This window comes from Bactrocera dorsalis, chromosome 3 (assembly GCF_023373825.1).
Source record: "Bactrocera dorsalis isolate Fly_Bdor chromosome 3, ASM2337382v1, whole genome shotgun sequence".
Lineage (NCBI taxonomy): Eukaryota > Metazoa > Arthropoda > Insecta > Diptera > Tephritidae > Bactrocera > Bactrocera dorsalis.
This window is the reverse complement of record NC_064305.1, coordinates 14,070,979-14,097,481: the sequence shown is the minus strand read 5'-3', so window position 1 is coordinate 14,097,481 and position 26,503 is coordinate 14,070,979. Positions and strand designations below refer to the sequence as shown.

Genomic DNA, 26,503 nt, shown 5'->3' with positions numbered 1-26,503 from the left:
TTATACTATATGTGTCAGAGTGTAAGTTCTTGTATTTGCCTGCGTCCGTGTGTGTGCGTGTTATCAGCGCAAATTTCGGCACTGGCGCTTATCACTTGTTGGCCACCACGTGTCTGCCGACGCGCTTGGCATATTTTTCACCAATGTTGTTGTAAGCACAACAACAATAACAACCACACATAGCTATGCAAAGCGCTCACACATACAAATACAATCGTGCTTACGCGCTCTCTACAACAATAACTGTTATACAAATGCGCCACGCGCTTGCGTCACGAGTGTGCCGCTTCCACGTCGTTCCTACGTGTTTACTACGCGCGCCAAATTCATTCATAAAACTTGTTGCCGCACACAACCCGTCCGGTTGTTGGCAGAGCTCAGTACAAAATGGGCTGACAAGCCGAAAAGGCCTTTAGCTATGCGCGTGACTACGCCAGCCCAGTGTATGTTGTACGTTGCCATGCATGCGCGGTCTCTTTGAGTGTTTGAGTGTGTGTGTGTGTGTATGTGACGCTAGCCGAGCAGCTGCCGCCTTGCTTGCTGTTCTGTGCGACGAACAGTCTACGGTTATCCTTTCGGCGGTGCAGTACGTAAGTGCGGATTGTGCGTTCAGTTCAGTTTGGAAGCTGTGTGCGTCTCGTGTGGACCGACACTCCGTGTTGTATTCGGTGTAAAGTGCAACAACAAAAATTGTAGAAAATAAAAACGAAAAAATCAAAAGTGAGTTGCTGCGAAAAAAGTTAACGGCACACCTCTGTACTTTGTGTGGCAAGCAGGAGTTGCAGCTGTCAGCCGCACATATCTCGCTGGAGCAGTTGAGTTCCTGTTTGTTGTTGTAACTGCTGTTGAGGTGGATTTTCAGCACAAATTTTGTACAAATTTTCAATCGCGAATAATACAAAAAAATAATTTAACGGTATATACTGTTGTGCTCGCTTAACAAAAGTTTCCACACACACACACACATAAAAAATTGGTGTGTGTTGTAGCGCCGTGTGGCATTGAAGCAAAAGTCAAAAGTTGTTAATAATAAACGCGGAAGGAAGTTTGTTAGTGTGCTGCGGCATGTGGCTTGTGGCGCACACACACCAATACATACACACACACATGCATACAAGTCTCCAAAGACTCAACTTCGCCAGTTGGCCAATTCACAACTAGTTTGCGCAAGAGTTTCGCCAATAGTTTAGCAACTTTTGTTGCAACCAAACCGGAGTTCGTAAAGTGTTTGCGTATTTACCCATTTGTTGTTGTTGTTATCGTCAGGGCAAGTGAAAATTCATATACAAATATACATAAGCAACATATTGTCCCGTTTGTTGTGCGTTTTCGAGTGTGTGTCTAAAAGGGTTTCAATCAACTCAGCGCCAATCCCAGCGGTTCGTGCCGTTCGTACGTTCGCGTTACGTGCTTTACGTCTGCCCGTTATGCCATCTCACACCCATAAAGTGCGCAAAGCAGCACTCGAATAATATATTGTCAAATATATTTATACAAAAGCAAAGTGTTTTGTTTAAAGTGCTTGGTTCGTGTAAACAAAAGAAAAAAATGCTTCGTTTGTGAAATAAAAATTTTCTAGTGCATAAAATATTTAAGCGCATTAAAAGAAAATAAAAATATAAATATTTCCTTTGTTGCGACCTTTGCTGTGCGCGCACAACGCTTTTGTGCTACTAATTTATTCACAGACAGCTTGGGAATTGCTGCAAACTCAGCGACAGGCTTGTACACGGTATTTATTCGAATTCGAATGGGAGTGCATTGAATGGTGAGTATGGCGCTTAAGAACTTATTTTAGTTTTGGAAGCTAAATTTTAAAATTTTTTTTGTTTTAAATATTTTAAATTTTTTTTAATATTTAAAATTTTTTAAATTTTTTTTAAATTTTTTTTTATAGTTTTTTTAAATTTTATTTTTTTAAATTTTTTTTAATATTTTTGGTATTTTGAACTTGTTTTCATTTAAAAAGTTTTTTGGTTTTTATTTTTTTTTTGCTTATGTTTTCTTATTGTTTTCAAGTTATTTATTTATTAGTGTTTTGAACTTTTCTAATTTTAAAATTTTTTTATTACCTTTTTTTATATGTTAAACTTTCTTAATTATAAACTTCTTCGTTTTATTGTTTTTGAACGTTTTTAATTTTTAAAACTTTTGTATTTATTAAAGGTTTTTTAATTTGAAAACTTATAATTTTTAAAATTACTTTCAAGTCTTAAATTTTTTGTTTTTAAAATTATTTTTATTTTTTTTAATTTTTTAGCTATTAATTTTTTTCTTAATCCTTATTATTTTAAAATTTTTTTGTGTTATTTTTTTAAACTATTATTATTTATAAAAAGAATTATTTTTAAAATTTTTTGTCTTTTAAACAGTTATTATTTTTAAAATCTTTTGGGTTTATTTTTTAAACTATTATTATTTTGAACACTTCTTTTAATTTTTTAAAATTTTTGCTTTTTAAATGTTTTTATAAAAATATTTAAATTAAAAATGTTTAATTATTTAATAAATAAATAATAAAATATCATATATTTTTTTATTATATAAATTTGTATCAGTATTGTTTTTTTACTATTTTATTTATTAAATTTTATCTTGTTTTGAGAAACTTTTTAATTTTAATCATTTTTTATAATTTTGAAAATAATTTTTATGTCATAAATTTTTGGTTTTTCTAACTTTTGGTATTTTTAAAATTTTAATATTTTAAACTATTATTATTTTTAAAAAATTTTCTTATTTTTCAAACTTTTCTTGTGTGTTCAGTGATTTTAAAGGGTGATTTTTTAAGAGCTTGATAACTTTTTTTTTAAAAAAAAACGCATAAAATTTGCAAAATCTCATCGGTTCTTTATTTGAAACGTTAGATTGGTTCATGACATTTACTTTTTGAAGATAATTTCATTTAAATGTTGACCGCGGCTGCGTCTTAGGTGGTCCATTCGGAAAGTCCAATTTTGGGCAACTTTTTCGAGCATTTCGGCCGGAATAGCCCGAATTTCTTCGGAAATGTTGTCTTCCAAAGCTGGAATAGTTGCTGGCTTATTTCTGTAGACTTTAGACTTGACGTAGCCCCACAAAAAATAGTCTAAAGGCGTTAAATCGCATGATCTTGGTGGCCAACTTACGGGTCCATTTCTTGAGATGAATTGTTGTCCGAAGTTTTCCCTCAAAATGGCCATAGAATCGCGAGCTGTGTGGCATGTAGCGCCATCTTGTTGAAACCACATGTCAACCAAGTTCAGTTCTTCCATTTTTGGCAACAAAAAGTTTGTTAGCATCGAACGATAGCGATCGCCATTCACCGTAACGTTGCGTCCAACAGCATCTTTGAAAAAATACGGTCCAATGATTCCACCAGCGTACAAACCACACCAAACAGTGCATTTTTCGGGATGCATGGGCAGTTCTTGAACGGCTTCTGGTTGCTCTTCACCCCAAATGCGGCAATTTTGCTTATTTACGTAGCCATTCAACCAGAAATGAGCCTCATCGCTGAACAAAATTTGTCGGACGTAAAGCGCGAAACACATTTCGAACCGAACACTGATTTTGGTAATAAAATTCAATGATTTGCAAGCGTTGATCGTTAGTAAGTCTATTCATGATGAAATGTCAAAGCATACTGAGCATCTTTCTCTTTGACACCATGTCTGAAATCCCACGTGATCTGTCAAATACTAATGCATGAAAATCCTAACCTCAAAAAAATCACCCGTTATTTTTAAAAAAGATTTTTTATTTTCTAATTTTTTTTCTAAACTTTTTATTATTAAACATTTTCTGATTATAATTTCTCTTTATTTTAAGTTATTTAGTTTCGAAAACTTCTTTGCTTAACAATTTTGTGTTTTGTGTTTTTTATTTTGTTTTCTGTTATGATCTTTTTTGTTTTCGTCATGTTTTTATTTGTTAAATTGAGTTTTGTGTCGGAACTTTTATATATTCTTTTGATGCTTTGAACTTTGTTATTTCTACAATTATTTGTTTTTTTTTACTTTTTCTTGTATTTTAATAGGTTTTCATATTTAGGAACCTTTTTGTATTAAATTCTTTTCTATACTTCTTTGTTATGAAACTCTTTGTTAATGTTAATCTATTCTTATAATTTTTGTTACTTTTAAACTTTTTATTTAAAACTCTTTGATTTGAAGACTTTTTTGGTTTAGAAATGATTTTGACGAGCATTAATGTTGCTTAAATTTGCACAAAAATAGTTCTTATAAAACATTTTTAAATTTAAGTCTGTTCTATTGTTTGTGATTGGAGAGTTTCTGGAGATAACCCTCAGATACAGGCTCCATTTGCTGTGATTTTAGAAATATTAACTGGCCTTTGTGTGTTAATAAATAAGTATACTTAGCTAAGATATTATAAGGCACATCTACTGTGAGTTTTCAAATTGTTAGCCTTTACTCTCTTAGACTATACCCTCAAAAATAACATACTAAAAACTTAATTTAATATTTCAAATATTTTTGGAGTTACGCGGCTCTAAAGTGTAGCCGTACAGTTCGATCAGCTCCATAAGTTTATCTTTTCCTCAAAAATACATTGTTCAAAGTTGCTTGGATTTAGTGACACCATAACTATCAAATAATCTGCATCTGTATAAAGCTTTTAATTTAATTTTTATTAATTTAATTTTAATTTAGGAGTTTTTTTGATCTATTCGAAAATGAATTTGAAGCAAATTTTCTTAAAAAAATTGATGGTGTGTTTTTTCAAATATATATATATTTATATATGTATTCTATATAAAATCATAATTTTTAGTCTGTCTTACTAGTTGTGTCCCTTAAGATATGTATAATTTAAGAAAATGAAGTTTTAGTTAAAGTTTTGGTAATACTACTTGATTAAAGGGTGGCTTTTCCTAGATATCAATATATATGAATTTATATATGTAGTACTTACTAAAGTTTTATCTTGACTCCCAGCTGTATTGACTCTAGTTTGTATTTCTTTAAAGCGCAATAATATGTGTGACCTGGTCTACGAAAAGGGAGCTAACGTGCGAAATATTTTTTTTTTTGAAAAAAAAAATGTTAAAAATAAACAACTCAACTCAACTTCCGAATCAACTAAAAAGTGAAAAATTGATTTTTTGACACCTAAGCCCCCTTTCCGTAGACCAGGTCACATATAATAAAATTTATAAAGCAAAATTGAGTCAAAAGTTAAAGCATTTATATATTATTATTCTAGTTTGTATCGAAAAGGGCGATATTTGCTAAACTAACTGATTTGCCATCAGTATTCATGAAGATTAGAATGCTTCAATTGACTAGTTTAGCTTTACATTTTTATCTAAATATATTCATAAGACTATGAGGTAAAACCAAGTTTTCTGGTTATTGTTATCCTTCGGAGATTAAATAATTGCCTTAAGCAATAATTCATGCTAAATTTCGTAAAGGTATCAAAGGAGAACGACTGAGAGACGGAAATTGCTCAATCGACTCAGCTCATTATGATAATCATTTATACTCATATATAAATAAAAAGACATGTTTAGACTCCGTAACCCAACTACTTTTGACCCAATTAAAGTTTGATAACGCTTCATCTAAGTTTCCATATACTTATTATAAGCCTGAGCTGGGATGGCCTTCAGTGCTTTCGGCTCATTTTTGTAGCGCCCTTCGCTAGATTGTTGAACAGTTTTGACGTCATATTTATAAATCAAAGTCTCTTCATTAATCGGGAACCCAGAAAATATGATTATCTGTACTGAGTATTTTCATACTCAAAACATTTATCAAAATACTCATGTCGATGCTGTAGATGTGTTGTATTTTTGTTAATGCTTTGAGTACATAAGATATGTTGATTTGCTCTGATATCTCCCTGATGCCAATACTGCTTCTCAAGCACTCTTTCTTTAACTCTTTCGTACTTATTGTCATTAACAGAGTTGGATAGACGATTCACTTGAACCAAGTTTTCAATGACTTCACGACTTTTTCTGATTGTTTTGTGTCACTCAAATACTTGTGTTCGTAATAAAATATACTTCCCAAAATTATTCTTCAATATTTTCAATAATTTCATTCATATAGAAATATGTCCGTTCCAATGATATATACTATATTTATGCATATGTTTTGGAGATTATAAAATCGCGAAGTACAAGATAGTACTCACTGAGTTTAATTATTATAACGGGTGATTTTTTTGAGGTTAGGATTTTCATGCATTAGTATTTGACAGATCACGTGGGATTTCAGACATGGTGTCAAAGAGAAAGATGCTCAGTATGCTTTGACATTTCATCATGAATAGACTTACTAACGAGCAACGCTTGCAAATCATTGAATTTTATTACCAAAATCAGTGTTCGGTTCGAAATGTGTTTATCGACAAATTTTGTTCAGCGATGAGGCTCATTTCTGGTTGAATGGCTACGTAAATAAGCAAAATTGCCGCTTTTGGGGTGAAGAGCAACCAGAAGCCGTTCAAGAACTGCCCATGCATCCCGAAAAATGCACTGTTTGGTGTGGTTTGTACGCTGGTGGAATCATTGGACCGTATTTTTTCAAAGATGCTGTTGGACGCAACGTTACGGTGAATGGCGATCGCTATCGTTCGATGCTAACAAACTTTTTGTTGCCAAAAATGGAAGAACTGAACTTGGTTGACATGTGGTTTCAACAAGATGGCGCTACATGCCACACAGCTCGCGATTCTATGGCCATTTTGAGGGAAAACTTCGGACAACAATTCATCTCAAGAAATGGACCCGTAAGTTGGCCACCAAGATCATGCGATTTAACGCCTTTAGACTATTTTTTGTGGGGCTACGTCAAGTCTAAAGTCTACAGAAATAAGCCAGCAACTATTCCAGCTTTGGAAGACAACATTTCCGAAGAAATTCGGGCTATTCCGGCCGAAATGCTCGAAAAAGTTGCCCAAAATTGGACTTTCCGAATGGACCACCTAAGACGCAGCCGCGGTCAACATTTAAATGAAATTATCTTCAAAAAGTAAATGTCATGAACCAATCTAACGTTTCAAATAAAGAACCGATGAGATTTTGCAAATTTTATGCGTTTTTTTTTTTTTTAAAAGTTATCAAGCTCTTAAAAAATTACCCTTTATATTAAAACTAATTTGTTTAAAGTATTTTTTTTCTTTCGTGTTTTTGGATATCTGTTTGAAGTTCTTTTGAATGTTATGTTATTGAAAATAGACGTAGAAACTGTTTTAAGGACTTTTGAGACACTGTACAGCTGCAGACAGGCTGTCTAACTTATTTAAGGCTTTGAAGTTAACTCAGTTTTGTATATAGAGAGAGCTTACCAGCTTGTGTTTCGATTGTCCGATCACTTGAGAGTAACCAAACACGTGAATACTTGACAATTTTGGGTCTGAGATCAGTTAAGGACTACTTATTTAGATAATTGGAACTTATGAAGGATTGCCAGAATGTTTTGCTATTTCTATACACGATTCACTTACGCTAAGTTATCCAAATAGAAATTGTTTTCCTCTAAAAACAGTTTTTAAACCGTCCAAATGAATTGGGAAAATACTTGAAAAAGGTGGCATCAAGTATAAAAGCTTAAATACTGTATTTATGTGCATTGACCGACATCCCACACACAGCTTGGCCAATTTATCAAAAGTATTTCTATGCAAATTCGTTAGCAAGCGCAGCAGCAAACTAACGGTGAATGAGCTTAACAGTGAAGAATGCAGCTGCATGAAGCTTTTTTGCTACCTGAAGAGAAGCAAAAATATATTATTTTGGATGTCGAATATGAAAGTGGTAAACTCCAGTTGCAAGGCAAAAGGCTTTTGCCGCAAGCGCTGATAAACGAAATGAATAGCGAATATTTTGGCAAAGCGGAATTAAAATGTAAATGCATTTAAATAGACAAAAATGTACTAAGCGAAAAAGGAAAGGTGGTCAGAAGGGGCAAGACTATTTAGAAAGGTTGCTTTGTGCAACAAAAAGTTTATAGAAAACAGCAACTGATATGCACATATCCATGCATGCTATTAAATATTTTGAAAAGAAACAAAGAAGTGCTGCCAACAGTCTCCGTATAACTGTTTTTTGCCACAAAAATATTTGAAGTTTTAACCTTATTTTCATTTTAGTAATATTGCATGCCAATAAATTGTTTTTGTGAAATGCAAAATTCAGCGCGAGCAAAGCGAAATAAAAAATTTAAAAAAATATTATTTTCGGTTCGCTAAAATTTTGCGCATTCAAGGTGCGAAATGCATGCAAATTGCTATATGCTAACTGGCGTTATTCTGAGCCTGTGGGCCTAGAAGTGGCGCAAAATTATTTGAAAGCGTTTATGTGTATAAATTTATTAATTTCGGGTATAGGTAACCGATAGGCATGTCGAGTGTAACCGAAAAAAATAAAATTTCCGTATATTTTCAATTTAATTTTGAAACGTTTTTATTTAAATGATTTATGAAAATAAAGTTTCAGCGCTATTTTTTTCTATCGAAAGTAATTTATTTGTTTCAAAAACGACAAAGGCTTACATGATTTCGGGTTAAAATGACTTAAATTGCAATTACATACATTTGTTTTCAGGCATATGTATTCAGCACCACATTCAGCTATCACTAGATGAAGCTGAATAAGTGTATTTGGTATTCAGCGCATTATTCAGCCAGCTCCTTCTTAAGCTGAATAAGTGCCTTAGTGTTCAGCGCCTCTTTCGACTATTTTTAACTTAAGCTGAATAAGTGAATTTAGTATTCGGAGCCTTATTCAGCCATTTCTAGCTTATGCTGAAAAAGGGTTTTGATATTCGGCGCTTGATTCGGCTCATCACTAGCTTAAACTGAATAAGTTCTTTGGTATTCGGCACCTCATTCAGCTAACACTAACCTCAACTGAATAAGTGCTGAATGATACCACAAAAGTTGAAAAGCCATGAAACTTCTGAGTAAGTGTGTTTAAGGTTATTTCTTAAAAACTTTTTAATTGAAAGTATTTTTCCATAAGATCGTAAAATAGTTAAATGATTTTGAAAATTATATGACGGCAAAAATTAATTAAGTTTTTTTGTTAAACATACATATTTGTTAATTTTAATAAACATATGATCGACTAAGGCTAGAAAACGTGCTTTTGAATTGAATTGCCATAAATAGCAACTGCTTACAACATTTTCAGGCGCTTGGTATTCATCACCTAATTCAGCTAGCACTAGCTTAAGCAAAATAAGTACTTTGGTATTCAGCACCTAATTCAGCTATCATTAGCATAAGCTGAATAAGTGTTTTGGTATTCAGCACCTAATTCAGCTATCATTAGCATAAGCTGAATAAGTGCTGTGATATTCAGCACCTAATTCAGCTATCACTAGCTTAAGCTGAATAAGTGCTTTGGTATTCAGCGCGTTATTCAGCCATCAATGGCTTAAGCTGAATGATAGCGGATAAGCTGAAAAGCCATGAAACTTCAGCGTAAATGTGTTTTCGGATATTTAAAAAAATATCTAAAAATGCTTTCAAAGTAGTTTATTCACAATCCTTGTAAATATTTTAATCATTTTGAAAAATATATGAAGACAAAAATATATTAATTTTTTTTTTTCGTGACAACAAATGCATTACTTTATAAGCAGCTTTTTCCGAAGAATAAATAAATACTTAAGTTTGGAATCGAAATGTCTTACATAATAGCTGTATATGCTGTTTTCAGGCGCTTCGCTATTCAGCGCCTTAGCTGAATAAGTGCTGAATTGTAGCAGAAAAGTCCGCATGAAAGCTGAAATCCTGCGGTTTTAGTTTATTCAAATAAAGATTATTATAAAATTCTTTTGAACAGATTTGGCATAATTTGGGAAAAAAAGTTTTATTTTTGAAAATTTTTATCGCTTATTTTCGGAAATTAATTATGTATTTCAAACTTTATATTTAATTTTTTTTGGAAAAGTACGATTTTTGGTGTAAAAAGTCCTGAGTATCGTACAATTTTTGGTCATTTGAGGAAACTAACCTTCAAATCAACCCACACTAGCCTTCTTTTGAGCGATTGTCAAATTGTGCGGGATCCAACGAGAACAAACCTTTTTTACGGCCAGGTTTTCATGTATGCTGGTGGGAGAAATGCATAGGCGTGCCTCTATCTGAAGGTATATTACATGACGGTCTTGCATTATCAGTTCACGTACGGCATCGATGTTTTCTGGCACAACGGCTGTTTTTGGACGACCTTCACGGAATTCGTCTTTGAGCGAGCGTCGGCCACGATTGAATTCGTTGTAACAGTTTTTCACAGTGCTATAGGATGGTGCTTCATAGCCATACAAAAACTTTAGTTCATCGATGCACTCTTGTCGTGATAATCCACGTCGAAAGTTGTGAAAAATGATCGCACGAAAGTTTTCACGAGTTAATTCCATTGTTTGGCCGAGATGAATTTTTTAATTCCCTGTAAATAAAACAATTCACGATTAAATGACAAAACGTTCTGAGTGATGTTATGCTAAAAAATGTCAAACTTTCCAATGGAAATGTCAGATTGCACCTGGTAACACTTAATATTGCCTAGTCCAGAAATATATATGGCTGCCTATGTAAAACTACAGTGAATTCATTAAAGCATTTGTATCAATAAAATTTAGTGAATTTGCTGCAAATTTCCAATTAGTGTGAATTTTTTAAATTTCTTCCTCAATTTTTTATGCCGCAATCACTTTACTGCAAATGATTTTTAGCAATCAATAAATGTATGTGGCTATAAGTATTAAACAAACAGTTATTTGAGTGTCGGAAATATATTTTTTCAATTAATTTTTTTGCGTCTTTTTCCTCAATTCATAGAAAAGGATTCGTTTCGGTTGGTATTTTCAAAATCAAAAGTCAGTGACGCTTCATTCGATTGGAAAGTAATTAAAATAAATTTACATATATGATATTTTAAATATTTTGTGGAGTATTTAAATTTATTTGACAAGTGCTAGTGTAACTAATTTATAGTTTAGTTTATTTTATTTTCATAATTGAGGTAATTTTCAGTGTGCAAAGACCCACCTGTATTTTTTATGTTTTTTCTTTTTCATTTGGATACAAAAACCAATTCTCAGAGGCTCATATATGGAAATATATATTTAATTGCTTAGCACATTGGCTTTTTGAGTTGAAATTGCTGGCAACTGAAAGCAATTGAAATTATGTAAATTTTTTGAGAGTTAAGTTCATTAGTGTACTCTTCTGCTTTCCATTTGACGGTATAGAACTAGAGTTCAGGTTTGTCATGCATGAGATCCCATCACTTCACCTAGTAATCGGTTAGGTAGCCAAACACACATTGCTCCTAATCACAGCAGATGGATGTGGCAGAGTCAAGGTAAGATGATGCCAGCAGATGAAGGGTTTAAGTGAAGATGTAACGTTGATTCTTCTCCCAAGGGATAGCATTACCAAAAGAGTAAACTTCACCAAGCAGTTAATTTGCTGATGAGCTCGTCCATTCCGCAGCATGCACTAACATAGCAGGAGGAGGAGGTATGAGGACCCACCGCGATGAAGGGTTCAGCATCGCATTGGGTCCTCATACCATAAAGAATCTGTTCCGCAAGAAAGAAGGAGTAGGCAGAGATAGGAATTGGCAACAACACCAAGCTATGTCAAGTTGCTAATGGGAGGTTACAAAAGCAGCAGCTTTAAATATGCAATCAGCTTTCCTAGAGACAAACTCAGGCTACTTGTCGCATTCTACGCTGGCCACTGTAATCTGAAACAGAGATCCTGAAATTCCAGAACACTTGCTAATTGACTGCATAGCAGTCTACAGACACAGAATAAAGGCCCTTGGATTCATGTTTCCAAATATGCATCACAGCGCCTCACTTGTACTTAGCAGTATATTGGAATTTATCAATATGCTAGGGTTAGGTGGATCGATGTGTCATAGGAAAGAACATAAAAGACCTAAGGTCGTGTAGCAATACTCTTCTAATTATCTTATCTATCTTAGTGAGGCTTTTAGAGATATACAACTATTAAATTAATATATCTAACTAAATGTCTTTATTACTTAAGATGCTTTCAGAAATATATAACTTTTATTTTTTGAATTAAAGAAAGCGTTCTTGTTCTGACAAAGAGTGTGCTCACAACAGGGAATATATTTATATATAAAGGCAGCCAACCTGCTTTGAAATCGCTAAAGTATCTTAGTGTTGTGCCAAAGATAGTGAAAGCATCTCCTGATCTCTAAGTGTATCTGACAACCAGTTTCCCGATAAACCAGCAATGGGTTCCTGGGCGTAGTGTTATCCCTGGTAACTGAGAAGCAGATAGTTCATCTACCCAGAACAGGCACTACAATTGGACTACGCAAACTAAGAAAAAATGCTTATGCTCTGGCTACTTGTAGATATTTTTTCGGTGAACATGTTATAAATATAGCTGAGGCTTGGTGTAGTCAATCCCTGATGCGCTTAATAAACAGGCAAATGTGGCACGAAACGAATATGGGGTAAACATACCGCTCAAAAAGAATGGCATAAAAATTCTTGTAGTAGCACTATTAGGTCACTATCTAATTGAGAGACATGTAGTAGTAGAAGAAGAGTAGAGTATAAAGTATGTTCTATGCGAATGCAAAGCTTTGTGTAGGAAAAGAAACGCAACTATTAGTCGAGGGTTTCAAGACGACGTTTCGAATCTTGCATAGATAAACTTTCTGTTCTGATAAGCTTCAACAGCAGCGCTGGGGGGTTTCGACAGCAGACAATGGGGAATGAAGAAAGGGTTTTTTGTCTTGGTGATTTCACAATTGGTCAGAACCGAGTAAACGGTGTGTATGCCAATAAAAATGCAGAAGATTTCACAATGGGCCTCCAAAGGACCTAAGTACGTCGTTACACAGCCACTTTACTTGTCTAACTTTTGAAGAGGATTTTGTCTGTATGATTACTACGATGAGGGGTTTTCAAGTTCAATACAAATACGTAACACTTTTTCCATATCCCACCTCATCTAACCAATAACGAGCTGAACACATGATTTTAACTAGTTAGTTAGTGTAAAAATTGCCACAGTATACAGCACATAACTGTCAAAAAATATGTTGAAGTTGATAGCTGGTGTGTCAGCTGTTCCTCTGTGAAATACTACATATGAGTATAACTTTAAACAAGTAGTACCAAGGACTGGATTTTTAATAGAGTAATGAGCAGCTGTGAGCATATCTGGAGCGAGCATCAAATTCATTATTCTGCGAGTGCTTGGCACATAAACTCTGAGAAGCATTGAATACGTTTAAACGAGAATTTTAGCTTCGCTCCTCTGTTGCTCTCACAACAAAATTAAATATTTAAATTTGACCTTTTAAGTTGTGAACTCTGTCAAAGCTGTCAAGCACTATTTAATGCCAGTCGATAACTGAAAAGATAATTACATACATACTTACAGAACACATATTTTTATAGACATATGTATATATATTTGTATATAGTACATATGTATATACATATTTTTTTTTGTATAGTCCATATGTATATATAATATATATTTATATATGTATATGAGCGCCGTAATTTGACAGGTCCTGAAACTTATTGGCGTTAATGGAAAACCAATCAAGTCTAACATTGCATTAGCAATTGCTACAACAACTAAATCAATTGCTATTGTACCAAGTAGCGTCTGGACCAATAAAGCGTCCGCAATAAAAGTGAGGCTTCACGTTGTGGGCTAGCATAGCGAGAGAAGCAGCCGCATTCGTGCGAGCAAAATCAATTTAAAGTAAACTTTGTAAGTACGGCGGAGTATTGGCGGACCCAAGTGGAATTTTTTTTAAATAGCTGGAGTCACATCCAGCCTTATATCAATTCTGAATCAAAAAACAGTGTAGTAGTTTCATTGCAAACATTGTGAGCGTCTAAAAAAATGTAAAAGTCGAACATATGTATGTAATCAAATAGTCCTATGAGGTGTACTCTTTTTCCAGTTTCTACAGACAGTATTTAGCCAATCAAAAGACCATAAGCGTCTTCAGTTCCTAAACCTTGGCTTCATACCGGCTCACTTGGACTATGCAGTCATCAAACCAAAGTTTTTCGACTCCTTCTCTATCTACATATATACCAGCGAGAGAGTTGTGGGTGGGAAGATGCCGTTGGAGGGAAGCGGCAGTGAGCTTCATCACTGATGATACAAAGCTAAAGGGGATGGTTTGTGGAGGTGTTTACTATCAGAAGCTCTCTAGCAACTCCAGCTTTAGACTTGCTAACTATGGCAGCGTTCTCTAAGCCGAGGTTGCAGCCATTAAGGTGGCAGTAGATTTACTGTACATCTATGCTACCGAAGACTGGCTCACCAGCTATCATCTTGTATCAAAATGTCAATATAAAATCTTTCTTTAAACATATTTGTTGGTATCAAAATAAACTTTGATCTTAGTATTTCCGCGTTTCCATCAAAAAAGTGTACTGGATTATGCCACAAACACCCTTACGTTAACACAGCTTCCTCATCATCGGCCACACGCCTGTCGCCTGCGCACAAATTTAATCCAATTACTTAGTCATTGTCAAATGACAACAACTTCCAGCTGGGTAAGCGCGATTACATTTTTCAATTGTCTCTCTTCCGGCGTTTTTTCGCCCCGTTTTCTTATTACCACTTGCCGCTTTTTACGAGCTTCATACTTTGTAGTGAAATATCAAAGATTTAAGACGCTTTTATGGTTGAACAAAAAATGCACAGAACGCGCTCGCTCTCACATGCACTTTAAAATTATATTTTTCTCTCTTTCTCTACCTAATTTGCTTGCCCTACTTGTGGACGACCGAATAATGTGGACACGTACAATGTTGCCGCATTTTAATCATTTAATTCCCGTTTGCTGGTGAGCGACTGCCGGCGAGTGCGAGCGTACATTTGAAGCGTGTAACTGTAAATTGTAACATATGTTTGTATGTATGTTTGAGTTTCAGTAATTTTGCAGCAGCTTGCTCTATGCAAATTTGTGGTTAGAATTTCGTGTAAAATATATAAAAGAGATTTGTGCTCAACAGCATTTTGGGTTACTCATACGCCAAGGCCAACGCAAGAGATTCGTTACTGCTGATTTATTTTCTTACGCTTGCTTTTTTAATTTGCGAAATTGACTGTGACAAGCAGATAAGCAAGCAGTGAAGAAGAAAGTCTTCGAAGATTTTAATTTGTCTTAAATATTTCTCTATCAGTGACTTAAGTATATGTGGCCACAATGAACAGGATGTGTTAGTGGTACAGTGTTGAAAATTGGATAAGTGAAGAAGAGTGAATAAAGATGTATATATTATTTGTTATTGAGCTGTAAGAAAGCTAAAGATTTAAAATTTTGTTAATTTTGATATTTCAATAAAGAAAAGTTATATGGAGTAAAGTACTTTTTAGAATTCAGTATACATATATATGTTTTTCATGAGTTTTCGCCAGTGAAGCAGAAGAATATAGACATTCGAGGTTTGGTATTTGCTGGATTTCAAGGATTCGATGTCTGGTTTTGATAGAGTTTTCTCATCTACTCACTCACTCTTCTGTGTAGAACCGTTTCTTTACACACTTTGACGCGTGTTATCATAGGGCAAACCCATTTTGAACGTGTGTTTTCCAATAGGTTAAATCCCTAAGTCCTTAAATCCTTAACTCTTTACATACTTTTCGTGGAGCTATCGAAGATTTTGCTTCTCTATCTTGCCATTGGTTATATATTTCCATATATTCTGAGCTTTTCCATTTATACTTAGCTCTCTCTTGATCTGGCGGACATGGTGTTATCTGTACCTCTGATTCATCTAGTGAAGCGCAAAGCAAACTATTTTGCTTTTCCTTCGGCGAAATTGTTCCAGTGACTGGGAACCCACATTTTGGACAAATTGCAGTTGACCTGCCAGTGAGCTCAAAATTTTCCCACTTCCTCCTTACTTAGTATTCTGGAATCAATTGCTGACAATGATAAGGCTAGTAGTGACACCAGGCTGTCTGCGTAAATAGACGCATTCTGTATCTTACCGTAGTTGCTTAGTTGAACTACATAGCCTCCGCTATGCCTAGTACTTCCGCTTGGAAGACACTAACTGAGTTTGATAGACCTAAAGATATAAAGATTTCAAGATCTTCGTAGTATAGATCGAGTTAGCAGCCCCCTCCTCTACTAAAGTTCTTCTCCACTCACGTCTAAAGGGCACTCTTCTAAATGAAAGTAACTATTGAAATCCATTCTTGGAAGGATGTAGTCTAAGGCAGTTCCTGCCTGAGTATCCTCTTTTTTTACAATGTTTTTAAATACTAGTTTTACAATTGAGTTTGCTATCTGTCCTTCTACATATATCTCTTTCCGGATGACTTAATATTATATCGTAAATATGTATATATACAGGGTAGGCCATTTAAAGTTGACCCATTTGTTTCTAAAAAAAAAGAACAAAAGAAAACAATGTTTTTTGTTCATTTCAAAAATAATTTATTTTGGTCCAAGGGGATTTCTTTCAGCTAATATTTAAAAATTAGATCGCGTAAATGGGCACCTTTAGCTTTGACAGCTAAATGCACTCTTTTTTCGACATTTTCCATGACTTTGGCCAATGTTTCGGATGATATGGCGGCTGTTTCACGTCGAATGTTGGCTTTCAGTTGAGCTAAGGTCTTTGGCTTATTAGCGTATACCTTGGATTTCAAATAACCCCACAAATAAAAGTCTGGTGGCGTCAAATCTGGTGATCTCGGTGGCCAGTCAACATCACCATTTTTCGATATCAATTTTTTCGATGGCCCATTTGCCAAAATTAAGGCGTCGCGGATAATCAGCTGGGTTTAGTTTTTGTGCCATTTGAATTTTATATGGAAACATCTTCAAATCTTTATGAATTATGCGTCGGAGAGTGGTGCGAGAGATGTCTAATTCCTGAGAGCGGCGATAACTCGATGTCGATGGAGTCTCCTCAATACTGGCTCGTACAGCTTCGATATTTTCATCAGAACGTCTTGTGCGTTGTCTGGATGCATGACTGGCATTACTGAGATTACCGGTGTTCACAAATTTTGCGTATAAAGACTTAATTGTGTTCTTAACTGGAGCACTTTTCACTTTATTTTTTTTGCGAAACGCACGTTGAGTTAACACAATTGAAAAGTTATTTTGAATATAAAGCTGAACAATTTCAGCGCATTCTTTTGGAGTGTACTGTTCCATGGTATAAATTGTCTTCGAATGACGCTTCTAACGCGGTATGACATTAGCCGATTTGTCAGCGCTGTTAAAAGTTACAGCGTTGCCAGATGGGTCAACTTTAAATATATACACCGAAATGTTGAAAATATTCAACTGTTTGTGTTAGCTGCATGCTTGGCGTTGCCATATGTAGCAACCCAATTAAAAGCGTATTTGCACTGCAAACAAACACTCATATGATATTCCACTAGCCTCAGATATTCGCAGAAATTTTTTTGAAGTATTGCGTACAACTATGTATTTATTACTTTCCATATATGGCGAGCTTATGATTCCATCATTATTTTAAAGTCGCGCCAAGCAATTAATACCCATGACATTTGTATGAAAAAAAATATTTTTTTTCGAAGCCAAAAAGTGTTTGCAGCAGTGAATATGCTAGCGTATTATATGCTATTCTATACATCGTCACATAAAATACAAAACAACGTATCTTCAAAAAATCGAAATTGAATTTTTATTGCTTAGTATACACTACATCATACTATATATTGTATGTATGTATGTAGCATAAAATTTTCAGATGTAACCATTTTATAACCAGTATTTAACCGTTTTATAACCAATATATAACCAATACATAACCAATATATAACCATTTTATAACAAATACATAACCATTCTATAACCAACACATAACCATTTTATAACCAATATATAACCACTTTATAACAAATGTATAACCATTTTATAACCAATATTTAGCCATTTTATAATCAATATATAACCATTTTATAACCAATACATAACCGTTTTATAACCAATACATAACCAGTTAATAACCATTTTATAACAAATACATAACCGGTTAATAACCATTTTATAACCAATACATGATCAATAAATAACCATTTTATAACCGAAACTCAAATTTTGTGTCAATATGAGTGGTTTCTTTATATTGTTTTTTCTTCGCCTGTAAATTTATGAAAAGTGATGTTACGTTATTTTGCATTTTAGGTGACGTAATACATACATTGCATTCTGAGAATAAATAGGCAGCCGTACAAAATTTTGATTCACAAGCATACAATTTTTAAATGCCTCCGTCCAATACTCAACAAAATCAACTACCAGGAAATAATGTATATAAATATACTTGTATATATATAAATACACATATAACAACAACAAAAGAGTTATTTAGCTGCAAATGTCCGCTGCAGGTCGTGCAATTAACGATTTATCGACAAATATTTGTATGCCACAAAAAGGTGTCAAAACAATTTCATGGATCAAATATACGAAAGGCTGTGTTCGGGCAGATACTCGAATGAAAAACCAACAAAAATATTAAAAACACACAATTATATACAAATTTGCAAGCATAATGCAATTATATGTACATATATATACGAGGGGAATTTAATGCCTTCATGTTATTTAAGTAGTTTCGCAATTTGTACGTTAAAATTGCTGACAAGGGGTTAATAAAGTGGTGCCAGACCAAAAAAAAACATATATTAAAATTATATAATTTAAGAAAATGACGATTGCACCGTGGTTATAATATAATACCTTACACAGTTGCGTTTTTTACAGCATAAAAGTGTGAATAAAGCTTTTTAACTTGATTTTGAGTGGTCAGCTTATATAGCAGCTATATGCTATAGTGGTCCGATCTGAGCAATTTTTTGGTATATCGTAGGAGTCTATAGGATAATAATATGTACCCAATTTCATGAAGATATCTCACCAAATGTAAAAGTTTTCCATACAAGAACTTTATTTTAATTGTTCAGTGAATATGGCAACTATATGCTATAGTGTTTCGATCTGAATATTTTCCTGGGAGATTATAGCAATGCCTTGAATAAATATCTGCGCCAAGTTTCGCGAAGATATCTTACCAAATGTAAAAGTTTTCAATACAAGGACTTGAGTTCAATCGGTCCGTTTGTATGGCAGCTATATGCTATAGTAGTCCGATCTTAATCGTTTCATGGAATATTGTAGAAATCTTTTGAGTAATGCCTTGTGCCAAATTTCGTGAAGATATCTTACCAAATCAAAAAGTTTTTCATATAAGGACTTGATTTCGAACGATCAGTTTGTATGGCAGCTATATGCTATAGTGATCCGATCTGCACCATTTCTTCGAATATTATAGAGATGCTATTGACAATAACTCCTACTAAGTTTTGCAAAGTTAGCTTGCCAAATAAAAAAGTCTTTCATATAAAGACTGTATTTTAAGCGATCTGTTTGTATGACAACTATATTTTGTAGTTGTCTAACAACTGCGGTTTCGACAGATATGCAGCAACTCGATAAAAAAAGTTCTGCAGAAAATTTCAAGCCAATATCTCGAAAGCTGAGAGTATACTTGTAGCTTGAGCTTACTCTTATTGCTGCTTATACTTGTGGTGCATTATTCAATATGGTGGCTGGTAGACGTAGTCCTTCTTTATCTTCTTCCGCTTGACGTAATACGAGATATATTGTTTTACCCCAAGTTAGCTCTTGCTTTCTTATTTTTCTTTGGTCTGCTATTCAATTACTCATGTATAGATCGATTCTACTTATTTATAGTTAGCAATTCATCTTTGTTGGCTATAAGTATGACATTCTTCATTCAATTTGATGGAAACGTAGAGTTAGTGAGGTATAATGTCGTGTCAGCTGATTGCAAGCTATCAGATTTGTAAGGAAGAAGGTGAGGTGGAAACATCTTGGCACTTTCATTTCCATTATTCACATAAAATTTTCCATTAATCAACCTTTGGAAGCCTGAGTTTGAAACAACTCGGCAGTCTTACCTTTGGAAAAACTGTAGATATAATCGAAACTGACATTAATCGGCTTAAAAAATATGTCAGCGGCACAAAGCGCTTTATTGATGTGTTTTAGGTACCACAACGGATCGATTTTTTCAGTTATCCAAGTGAGAGCCCACAACCTACCAGCCTTGTAAGCTGTTTAAGTGACTCTACCGGTTAGCATCGACCTGTTAAACTAACCTAAACTAACTCTTAAACTCATTCACTGCACGAAATGTGGTTGAAGGTAGTTATGGAAAGGGTTATTTTTAGTACTTAAACAGTTTTCATAAACATACTTTTTTCCATAATTTTAGCGCGCTTTAAAAAAAAAGTATTAACTTTTTTATATCACACTTTAAAATCTTTTACCCTGCGCTTGAATATCCAATTTCTCATTCGCTCTGCATTTGTACTATCATCTGCACATATTTCTACACTACTCCATGCACATAAATATTTTTTTTTTATTTTCGTTTTCACTTTGTGTTGTTAAATTGCGTTAACAAGGACATTAATTATTTTCACTTAACGACAATTGACTCGGTTTACCGCCGAAGTACATACATAATTATGCAAACATGTACATTAGGGTGTCAGTTAGTGGCGAAACTTGTTTACTTTTTTTGCAAACGCCAGCTGAAAATTTAGTTGTTGCCTTGAGGGAAGGAGTCAGATGCTTTATTTTCAATTTAAATCGCGCTTAAATCGGCTTAACCTTCCCTTATAGTATTTTATACATTAATTTTTGTTCCTTTGTAACGCAGTTGTTAACTCCAAAGTATTACAAATAAATCTATAACTTTGAAAAGGCGATTTTCGAATACAAAATTTTTTAGTCTACAAAAAGTTCTAAATAATTTTTTTCATACAAACATTGCTTTAGAAGTTATAGACGTTAAAGTTTTCCATCAAATGTACTACCTTCCTATAGTACACCATGTCGTATGAGCAACTCCGAATGCATAAGGCGCTTGAGTGAATGCTCAGGTCATTTGATTTATTACGTTAACTGCGTATAACTTTAAACATTGCTTTTCAAGTTATACACAATTTAATTTATGCATCAAAAGTACCGTAGTCATATGGTACACCATGTCGTATGAGCAACCCGGAATGTATGAGCACTAGTATCAATGCTCAGCTCATTTGAAATATATTTTGAACAGCGTATAACTTTAAAAATAATGCTTTTATGATGAAAATTGTAAGGACCATTTTTGTAGACAGAAAAATTATAAACTCGAATATTAGCTTCTCAAGGCCTTCAGCTTACTTCTCCAATGCAAAATATCAAAAATAGGTTTTTGGCACGGCTTTAATAGAAAATAAAGCGCTTGTTTCCGGTACAACCTTATTCTTAGACCTTCTTCAAGTCTTAATTGCAAAAACACAAACAACTTGGCAACTAACAGACACCCTAACATACACACATACACGCTTACTAACCGTCACACTCCTGTACTTGTAGATCTGTAAGTACTCAGACACTTAAGCTCGCACGCCGCAGCCGTGTTACGCAACTAGCCACAAATATTTCAATCCTCCATGTTGTTGTTGTTGTACTTAACATTCGTGCCACACAACAACAAGAGCGCCAGCACTTGTAATCATTTATTTCTGTCATGACCTCAACGGCGTTCATGGCTGTAAATGTATAATATTAATTTTTGTCTGTGTGTGTGCATGGTATAATAGTTGACTTGTGTCTGTGTGCATGTTATAATATTTAACTTGACTCTGTATGTGTGTGTGAGCTAGCAACGCCTTTTGCTCCGCTTGTCTGATGTTTTACTTTAATGTGCTTGTGCGGCCCAGTGCGTTGTATGTTTTGCTTGTTCAACATACTCGCTCACCATGGCCAACTTAATTATTACTTGCGTGCATTTAGCAAGTGTGTAAGTGTGTGTATGTGCGCGATATTATATTATATTTGTTTATGAATACTTAGCTTTGAGTTATAGACATATACAATAGTAAACTACTATATAAGAGATACCTTCATATTATATTGTCTATGTATGGCTGGTGGCAATGAGCGTAGAACATTTCATGGCAGCAATTCAGAGGCGCTTTATCTTAAACAAACTGCTTTTACTTATTTGTTTTTGCGTTAAATGTCAAGGAAATTTCAGTAAGTTTTGAGCACTACGTGATTTTTTAAGGTTGTATTTAAAAAGTACTTAATTTAGTCTTAGGATAGGTTAGGTTAATCTATATATATATATGTATATCTTTGCTATACCAGATGGAGTTCAGTGACTAGACCCATGAGGGGATCCTTTAAGATGCCTGCCCTTGACGTGTATTTTAACAAATTCGGTGGCCTTACTATCGTCACATTGTACTTCCACAGCAGTTTACTGTCCAAGACAACTCCAATATACTTTGGTATGCACCTTAAGAGAGAATTGTGTCACATTTATCATTATGCTTTCTTGCGAACACAAGCAGATCCGTTTTCCTAAGACCAACCCCAGACCTGCTTGCGATGTCCAATGCTGTACTGTATTTAGGGTGTAAGTAATTAATTTAATCTTACACTGACCTTAAAAATATTCATAATTATAAGCACAGCATATTTTTCTAAATTTTTAATACTCCGCTGTCATAAAAAATACGCCGTTCGGTTTTATTCATTTCTCCATAGCTGGTATAGACAGGGATTTCACACTGACTATGAACTGTAAACTTGGCAACAGTGTAAAAAAAGAAGAAAAATTGTTAACATTGGCTCCAATGAAGTTATCATAGCCTTCACATATACCAACAATTCTGTAATGAAACTTTATTTTATTTATTCAGTTTGTATGGCAGCTTTATGCTATAGTGATTCGATCTCAATATTTTCTTTATCAGATTCATAAATATATCTCTTCAAACGACAATCCATGGCAATTAGACGATTTTCATGCATTTTTTTTTAAAGAAAGTAAGAGATCTAACGTTTCGAAGTTCTTTGAATATAATAAGGTATATTTTCAGCTATATTTAATTTTTTTTTTAAACTATTAAAAAAAAAAAATAACAGAGTTATGTGCTGTTTTCGGAGTTAGCAAAAAGAAAGTTTATTTGAAATGATTGCGGCCAAATGAGTAGCTGAAACAAAAAAATTCAAAAAGGTTATTAAAGTTGTAGGTATTTTCGATAAAATCACCTAAAAAACAAAATGGCTAATTAAATTAACAAAATGGCTAGTTTTGAAAAAAATTTAATTTTTTAGGGTAAAAAAATGGTAGTTATTTTATGCCAAATTGACAATTTTTATTTCTGATTCAGTTATAACTTCATTATAGCCAACGAATTCGAAGCTTGCACTGATATCTATATATAAGTACACGCTTAGATTTTGTACCGACAATACAATAAATACTCTACCAACACATGCAACATGCAACATGCAACATTTTCATTGCTGCCCCTTGTAACGACGATAATGGCGTCACGCTTGAATGCAAATTGACGTCTACTCGCTAAAGAAGCTTACAAATACATACATAGATATATGTACCAACGAGTGCGTTATTCTTGTTGTGTATATTTTCTGCTGCTTGTATCATTAAAACAACTGCAGCACTGCATTATTTATTATACCCTTAACAGGTTAGATTAAGTTGGCCACAGTGTTTGTAACGCCTAGAAGGAAAAGTATTTTAGATATCGATCTGAAGCTTTGCATACGTTCTGCTCACCTCAAGAAGCTGCTACTGTGTCGGAATCGCTGATGTCAGATCACTATAAAATATAGCTGTCATACAAGCTGAACGATCGGAGTAAAGTGCTTGTATGGAAATAGCTTTTATTTGACAAGATATCTTGACGAAATTAAGTTTGAGTTATTTTCGAAACGAACGGTGCAAACTTCAAAGAAATTATTCGGATCGGATAACTATAGCCTATAGCTGCCATACAAACTGACCGATTATAACCATGTCTTTGTTTGAAAAACTTTTTTATTTGAGGATATATCTTCACAAAATTAAGCACAAGTTATTACCAAAGGCAATGGTGCAAACTCCAAAGAAATTGTTCAGATCGGATTACTATAGCATATAGCTGTCATATAAACTGTAGGAGAAAAATCATGTCTTTGTAAGGAAAACTTTTTTAATTGACAAGATATCTTCACGAAATTTAGCATGAGTTATTGCTAAAAAGAACGGTGCTAACTTCGAAGAAATTATTCGGATCGGATCACTATAGCATATAGCTGCCATACAAACTGACCGATCAAAACCAAGTCTTTGTATGGAAAACTTTTTTGTTTGAGGATATATCTACACGAAATTTAACATGAATTATTGCCTAAAGTAACGGTACAATCTGCGTAAAAATCTTTCAGATCGAACCACTATAGCATATAGCTGCCATACAAACTGGACGATCAAAATTATGTTGCTGTATGAAAAAAATTTTTATTTGAGGATATATCTTCACGAAATTTTGCATGAATTATTGCCTAAAGTAACGGTACAATCTGCGTAAAAATCTTTCAGATCGAACTACTATAGCATATAGCTGCCATACAAACCGAACTATTAAAATCAAGTTCTTGTATATAATATTTTGTATAAGTATTTGTGAAAGGTATTACAGCTTCACTGCAACCAAAGTTAACATTTTTTCTTGTTGTTGCAGTAATTTTATTTGTTGTAGTCGAGTTTAAACTACAACAAAAATGTAGTTCATAGTTAGTAGCACATAATTGCTGCACATCTATTATACCCATACTATATATACATATACATATACATAAACATATACAACATACATACACATATATGTTTAGTTACTTATGTACAGCCACTCCATTGCACATACATAAATAGTTAGCAGGCAATTTTGAATTATGTTTTCCATAAATTTGTGTGAAATCGTGACAGTATAAAATAATATATTGCTATCAGCAGCATCGTTTATCATCATTTGTGTGTAGGCCGGCTAGTACACGCACACATCTACACATACACACATAGATAAATAGGGCCAGAACTTGTGCGCTTTGTAAGTATATATATCATTAGACAGTTAAGTAGTCAGTTTTGCAGCATTTTGTAGGTCACCGAGAATTTGCAATGGTAATTTTGTTAGCAACTGCGCCAGCAGTGAACGCATCTAATGACTCCGCAGTCATTGTGTGTGAGGTTATGTTGCAATAAATACGTAAATTTGAAACTATGTTTTGAAAACATTCTCATACACAATATAAATTTGATTTTGCTTCATACATTTCCGCAACAGTTCTCGAGGTCAGTTTGCGTGCAGTGAGAGCGGCTACGCTTGTGTAGTGGGTTTTCGAAGTTCCACAGAAGAGACATTTATCGCTAACTTAATTTTATGGGTGTAACTAACAGTAACTTGTACATATATATTCTATATTTCGATGACCCATATATCGAGTAGTGAAAATGCAGCTGTTCATAGTATTGGTTAGCTTAGGTTAGGCTGATAGGCCAGTGATCCAGGCATAGACCAGTTTTGGTACTTTGCGATACCAGATGGAGTTCAGTTACTAGGTCTATGAGGAGTAGTTATCCTTTGGGATGCCTGCGCTTGACACGAATTTCAACAGGCTCTGTGGCTTCACTATCGATACGCCTTCCAGTGTATCATACCGTGGAGACTCCATATGCTTTCTTGTCAATGCGGGATAAGTACGTAAGAGACGCTCCATTGTTTCCATGGTGCCTTGCTCTAGATATTTTATGCAGCCTTCTTTAACTGTCGAGCCCCTTTTTCCGGGCGTGTGTCGCCACCAACCAGTGAGCAGTTAGTATTCCGGTCATGTTCCTGCAGTCTATTCTACAGAGTACCAATAGAAATTTTGATGTCCAAGACTTATCCAAAGTACTTGCTGCGGGTGGGTCTTGATAGAGAGTTGTATCCCATTTAACGAAGGGAACCTCCACTGAGGAATTTTGTGCTTTCTTGTGAGTTCAATCAGATTAGTTTTCTCCGGGTTCAATCCCAGAACTTCTTGCGATGCCCAATTCAGGATTGTATTGATAGTGATGGTCATAATACTGTCTGTAGTAACCTACCCGTTATTAAGATGGAATTGTCGTCCGCATATACAACTATCTTAGGGGCTACGTCCTTCCATTCCTCTTATTCAAAAGCGCCTTCGGTTTGGTCTCCTTTGAAATATCTTTCGAGTAGTGAAGTGCGCTTGAACGTTCTTCAATTCCTTACTGGCCCAAGCCAACCCTTTCAACTCCTCTTCTTTCAGGCTGTACTTGCCTTCGAGACGGTTGCAAAATCAGATTTTGCCTTCAATCGTTCTTGTCTTGTTGCCAGACGTGGAACCCTCGGTAACCTGCTCAGGAGAGCGAAAAAGATCTTCTTCTTTTTTCGCGTTTAAACTAAAAGCGCTTTCTTGGTCCGATTCTTCATAAAGGGTTGCTGAGTTATTGAAAATTTATTGTCCGGTCTAGTGTTTGTAGTAGTAAAGTATATGGTAAACATAGTCTGCTGGCATGTTTGGAATTAGACGGTGATTTGTTAGGACTCCTACTAAATTTCTTATGTCATGCTT

The 26,503-nt window shown here is 34.4% G+C and overlaps 1 protein-coding gene across 1 annotated transcript in view; it reads left to right on the top strand.

Annotated features, from left to right (window-relative positions):
- The first annotated feature begins 500 nt into the window (after positions 1 to 500).
- LOC115066067 (uncharacterized) overlaps positions 501 to 26,503 on the top strand; it is a 317,628-nt gene continuing 291,625 nt past the window's right edge. The window contains exon 1 of the mRNA XM_049453919.1: positions 501 to 1,768. The gene's annotated coding sequence lies outside the window, so the exon portion shown is untranslated. The remainder of the gene's footprint in view (positions 1,769 to 26,503) is intronic.